Consider the following 6,779-nt stretch of genomic DNA (forward strand, 5'->3'; position numbering starts at 1 on the left):
AAAAAAAAAAAAAAAACAAAGTTTAGCCCAGGGTACTGGAAAAATAGCAGAGCCACTGACATTTGAAGTATACTTTGATCTATCCAATAAATGCTTTACTGAAAATGTTGTCAATTAAAAATGTATATATCACAAACTTTTATAATTTAGGTCATGTTTAAATATACTAGAAACAAACGTTGTATTTGTTGGGCTGTTACTTTGTTGCCTTAACAAAAAGCAAATGATAGTGTCTTATACAAGATAGATACCTGAGATGGAATGGAGTGTACAAGACTAGTAGGGTCAAGTTGCTGGAGGGATCCAGGTTTCTTCTGTCTTTGTTTTTTCAAGTCAAGGATTGAACTCAGGACCTTGCCCTTGCCAGGCAGGCACTTATGCCAGTGAGCTGTCTCTCTGGACAGCTATCATCTGTTCATCATTTCTAACGTTGCCTTTATCATAAGGGCAAAACTGGTCCACCAACACTTACTTCGTATCAGCTGCAAGAAATATAAAGAGCATGTTAAGGATGGCGACTTCTTTTTTTTTTTTTTTTTTAATTTTTCATTTGTGTGTGTGTGTGTGTGTGTATGTGTGTGTGGCCAGCTCAGCCCACCAGGGGGCGGGGCTGGCAGGCATGTGGTGCTGGGGGATTGAACCGTGGTGTGCTCTGCTAAGTTTGTTCTAAGTAGGTGCTTTAGACCACTGAGCCATCTCACCAGCCCCCCCGGCGACTTCCACATATAAAGCATGCCCTAGAGTTGTTGTTGTTGGGTTTGGGTTTTTTAGAGTTTTATTTATTGTGCTCCGTTTTATCCAATTAGCCAAATCTTGGTCACGTGGTCGTAGCTCCTTCAGAGAAGGAGCCTGGGAAATGTCGACTCTATGGGTGGCCATGTGCCCAGCTAAAACTTCAGCGTTTCCTATGAAAAGAGACAGCAGATGTGAGACAAGCAGTAGTCGTCATAACCCTTGTAACTTAGTGGGAAAGTCTTTCATGAAACTGCCTTGAAAAATACTAAAGGAAAGTGTTTTCCAGATAGCAGGTTTTCTAGTATTGCCTTATATTTGTGGAGGAAAAAGAAGGAAGAGGGGAGATGATGGCTCAGTAGAATAAGTGCTTCCCTGGCAAGCGCAAGGGCCTGAGTTCAATCCCTGGTTCTGCAAAAAAAAAGAAGAAGAAGGAAGAAAAATGTCACTTTTTTTTTTCCCACTAACTATACTCCAGTATCTAGGATTTTGACCTATTCAACATGTCCAAAAAAAAAAAAAAAAAAAATTGAAGAACTGTGCGGGCAAACTAATCATCAAATCTCAGAACTGGAAGATTTTTTTTGTAAAAGTATATAATGCCAGATGAAAGACATGATTGTCCAAATGAATCTTTAATTCCACCTCTAGCATCAAACTTGGGACATTTCCAGTGCTGCATCTTAGCCCAAAAGTATTACAATTGGATTCCAACTGCAGCTGACATGCTTGTTTCCTGAGAAGACTCAGCTTCTAAAATTCAGCCTGGATATAAGCAGTAAAGATTGTTTAGCTTCCCTTCATGCCACTAAGATAGGCTGGCATTCAAAAAATGACTTCATTGAAAATGATGAGAGAACAGACACAACATAACAATAGTGAGGTGTTGGGGATACTCTACAGAGAGAATTCTGAGCCACAGGGACATTCGTGGGGCACTAGCACAGGGTCAGACTACCTTTTCTAGCTCCCTGACATTGTTTCCAGGTGAGCTCTGGCTACAGCTTGATTTTCTAATCTCTAGGAACCTAGCTCAGAAAGTTCTGGCTATGAGTGAAGTCCTTTGCCCACCAAGGTAGGGATGAAAAGACTGAATAAAAGACAGCAGTCTCCTAAGCCGGATGCTGAGGTGCTCACTGTGAACAGTGAAGAGTCTCTCTTCTTTCTGCATCCTTGACCAGCGTAGTAACCAGGACATGGCTAGAGCTGATTGTGATATGTCTTAGGTGGAAATCCAGAGCTTTTCCTCATACAAATGATCAAGTAGAACTGTGAGCTAAAGATTATTCTGTCCTGAAATGGCTGACATTGGGATTAAGGGCATCCTGAAGAACTGAGGCTTCATGATTTAGGCTGCCTGTCCTCACATGTCCCAAAACAGGAGAAGACTTGTAGACCTGCTAAGATCAACAGGTCAACTACTTACTTTAAAATGAGGAAGCTGGGGCCCTGAGAACCAAGTCATTGTGGTAAAGGGGAGGCAGAGCTTCACCTGGAATCCCAATCATTTAGTGTCCTTCCTGTGGCTTTGTATCTCTTTTCATTGTCATTATAAGCATGGCCCTAAGGAAGATTCAGAAGGTGGATGTTGCTTGGGACAGGTGGCTTGCTGCTGTCCCTTCCTGCCTTCATGGTCTAGTGGAACCTTTGTTAGTTCCCAGAAGGTGCACTACACCTTTGTCGTCATTCCATAACCCTTGAAATGGAGTATATCCGAAAATAGATGCTTTGTGTTCTTGTATAGAAGAGTCTCTCCCTAAAGTCCATATTTAAAGGTTAGATGCCCACAGTGGTACTTTCAAGGGGTCCTATGGACTTGTAAGGGGTGAAGCCTAGTGGGAGTCCCTAAGTCGTCCGAGGGGACTGTGAGATCCCAGTTACTCAGCCTCTCTGGATCAGGATGGGGCCCTTGTGCTGACACATATGCTAACCACAGTGGGCACCACCACTAGATACCTAAGTCCAAAGGTAAACTTATTTCATATATCAGGTATTTCATGATAGTGGCAGAAAACTGACTAATACATTGGCTGCTCCTGAGTTTGCCTGTGGAGGTTCTGGGACCGTGAAGAAGAAGGTACGGTTGTTTCAGTGGGATCCTAAAATGGATGGCAGATACCAGAAAGAACCTGTTGAAAGTAAGCCTGCTTTATTCTTTTTCAAAACTTGTTTTTCTCTCTCTTTCAATCCCCCCTCTCAATGCCTGATCCCTAGTTTTCAATATATAAATCAAAAAGACCAGTAACTCTGCCCCACATCTTGGGCTTTCCTTTACTGAGTATGACCCCTACCAGACAAACAGAATATAGCTTATTACAAGAGGATAAATTTACTTTTTTAAAATTTATGTTAGTACAGGGTCTACTGGGGTCTCACTACACAGATGGAACTTGTAGTGAGCCTCCTGTTTGCAGCCTCCCAAGTGCTGGGATTACAGGCGCTTAATCCATTAAGCTATCTGGCCAGTCTGATAAATTTACTTTAAAATAAATGCTTTTGCTGGTTGTTAGGCCATAAACCTGTAACCCAGCACTCAGGAGGCTAAAGCAGGAGGATAACTGAGTTTAAGTTCAGCCTGACCTTGTCTCAAAAAAACCTCATAAATAAATAAATAAACTTTAATTCGACTATACTAATAACATTTACTCTTGTGTTAAATTCTTTTGGAAAAGCAGAGAACTATAAGGGGCTTAAAAAAATATGATCCCACCATCATTGACTGTGTTTTGGTTATTTCTTTTCAGCCTTTTTTTTTCCCCAGTACAGACACACAAAGAACTATCATGTGATTGGAAGTACAGCAACAAGGAATTAAAAAGGAAGGAGAGCTGGAGAGCTTCAGGTCACAAAAACAGGGGAGAGAGAGAGAGAGAGAGAGAGAGAGAGAGAGAGAGAGAGAGAGAGAGACTCGTGCAACCTAAGAACTGTTGACATGTGTGGAGAGAGACACATGGAAACTTCATTTTTGAACCTGTGAAACAAAAACTGAACATGGTATTTATGTTGCTCTTCTAACTGGCTTTGCTCCATGAAACCATCAGTTTTTAAATTTTTAACGTATTTTGGCATAAGCAATTGTAGGTGTCTCCATCTGTGCCATGGGTGGCATTTCAGTACATGGATGCAATGGGAAAAACTACATCAGTTCATTTGTCGGTCAGGATTAGAATGTTTGCTGTGGCTCTGACTATAGTCACTTTCTGTTCTCCTGCTGAAGTGGAATAAATCAGTGTGCCGTGGAACAAGGCTGTGGCAAAGCCAGTGGCAGCAACGGCCGCAGCAGTGACAGCCTGAACACAGGAAATCACATTGGAAGGGGAAGCCCACGGCTGGCAGGAGTGTGTTAACCTTTCAGCCATGTCACTGTGTTTAATATGCTAACTTTGTAGTAAAAGCTGCTTCTTTGAGCTCAGGGTTCATAAAAAGTGTTACTGGCCTTCGCTGCTCCCAGTCAAGGATAGTAAGGAAAACAGGACCCTGAAAGCTCACATTGATGGAGGCAAAGATGGAGCCGGAGGTCAGCCCAGCACTCCAGCTCCTCCCCAGCCTGACAGAACTGAACAGCTATTCATAGCTGCTGGAGTGCTTCCAAGCTGTGAGTGTAAATTTACTTGTATCATCTTTGCAGTCAGGAACTGTGTAGTCCCCAGCGCCTCCCGGTTGATTTAGATCGACTGTTTATTTGTTTAGTCCTGTAATGATATTATCCACAGGGCTAGAGCCACACTGGGAGGATGAGGAATTCCTGGAGGAGAGAGACTGCATGTGTTTATTGCCCTGTCAGCCCTTCCCGACAAAAGACAAAAGTTGCTGTAATTTGTGTGTTTCCCACACACACGATCCATATGGACAATATCGAGGATAGGTGTTAAGGGAGGAAAATAAATAAATAAATTTGCCAGAAATCAGGATGCCAGCTGCCTTGTGAGAAATGTGGAGAAATCCTCTCCCAAGGAGCCTCTTATTAAGCACCACAATTCCAGAACTGGAAGGAATTCTGAGACATTATCCATACCAGAGGAAAAAAGAGCCACCAGCTCTGGACTGACTTAGGCTTTGCAGTCCTTGGACCTGGAGCCTTATTTATTTATTTATCTTTTTTTTTTCTTTTGAATTCAGTGGTTTCTGTTACTGTTATGGAAAAATCTAAGTTTCTCACTGTGATGCATATTTAGGCAGGACCGTGGTTTCCCTCTTCCTTGGTATTTTTATTTGTAGCTCAGTTTCAGTGCGGTTCCTTTTTTTTTTTTTTTTCATTTATGTATTTGGTAGAGAGTCTCACTACACAGCTGGGACTCATAGTGATCCTCCTGTTTTTAGCCTCCCCAGTGCTGAGATTACAGACATGCCCCACGGCGCCCGATCTCAGTGGCCTGCTCAGCATGCCCAGGGGGTGGGGCTGGGTTGGCATGGAGAACCAGAGCTCAAACTCTGGTCCCTGCGCTTGCCAAAGCAGGCAGTTCGTCTGCAGCCATCTCGCCAGCCCTCGGTGCAGTTCTTAACGATGGGAGTATTACCCCAGCCAGTTCTAGTCCTTTTCCCCAGCCTCAGGCTGAAACCACCTCAACTGTGTTGCCAGATGGCTCCTGCTTGGTCTTCTGAAAGTCCAGCTCTGAAAGCGTTTTCTCCCTCAGGAGCATGCCATCCATCCAAGAAATACACGACCGGGAAGAAAGGGCAGAATGAATCAACAGAGTCAGCATGTCCCTCTGCAGGCTGGAGGGTGGCCATCTTGCTTGTGGCCATTTGATCAAGGGCCACTGGGAAGTCTCATGCTGGTTATCTGGGCTGCAACAGCCGAGGGTGCTGCAGTGGGGAAAGCAATGCTCCTGAGATGGAGGCGTTGCTGCCACAGGCCTTGAGGGCATGCCCAGACCACCATGCAGAGGATCCCAGGCCAGCAGCCAGCGAGGAAGATCGGAGGAGCTGGCGACCTCAGATGGCCTGGACTCCTTTTGAGCAGTGGGACAAGACAACCACGGCTGGATCACAAATAGCAGTCGCCCTAGAAAACAGCCATCTGTGGTTCCTAAACAATGGAGGCATTTCATGATCAAGGCCATGGAAAGGATGTGAAGAACCACATTCATCTTTCTGGCAGTAGTTGCTACAACAGCTCCATCCAACAGACCACTCCGATCTGGATCTAGCGAACCCCTGAATTGCCTAGGTAGAACTACAATTGCACAATAGGCCACAGGAGGAAAATTTTTAACTAGTGAACAGAAATTGAGTATTCTCCTCAATGGCCTGGAATTTCGGGAAGAGACAGCAGTAGAGAAGTGGCGGCTATTAGGGCTTAGCCTCAGGCTGGTACCCACCAATCTCTCAGTTTGCCTTTTCAGTTCCTCTGGGTGGGAAAGAAAATCTCAAGCATCCCGCTATTTTGCTCACTGGGTGTGAATGGGGTGGGGGTGGTAGGGAGAAAGATGAGAAAAACTTGCCCACGGACAAAGCAAACAATCCTATTAACCAGAGGGGCTGTCACCAAAGCCAAATACAGGCAGCTCAGGTCTTTTTAATGACCCAAACCAGGCTGTCCTGTGCAAACACAAACAGTGCCCTGCCTGCCTGCTCAGGGCTGGAAACCTAACCGTTGTCGTGGGCTTCGCATTCCCTGCCACCTCCTCCTAAGAGGGCCTGGCCCTGCCAGAAATCATTTACAAATAAAGAGCCCTCAGTAATGTGCCCTGCCTTCGGCCAAAGAGGAGAACCTCTTTTCCAATAAATATTTGGAAGGAAAAAGGGGAGAGAGGCCAGGAGTCACCAAGGGAGCCGGCGGCCTGGGTTTGTTTGGATTGCCCGGCCGGTGGCGCGGGAGCGGCCGCGCGCAGCTGACCACGGGTACACATAGGTTAATTTCCACATGGAGCTGCAGAAACCCTATCCGCGGGTTGCGAGGCGCGGGTCAGCCCAGGCATGTTAATCTGTTTAGCATGTGCGCCGCGCAGAGGAGCCAGACCACCGGGGCGCAGGAGGCGCGGCCGCAGCCACAGCGCGCTCCTCCGGGGGAGTTAATAAAGAGCTTACGGCGAGTCGGAGCGCGA

Source organism: Octodon degus, unplaced genomic scaffold, assembly GCF_000260255.1.
Source record: "Octodon degus isolate 3935 unplaced genomic scaffold, OctDeg1.0 scaffold00177, whole genome shotgun sequence".
Lineage (NCBI taxonomy): Eukaryota > Metazoa > Chordata > Mammalia > Rodentia > Octodontidae > Octodon > Octodon degus.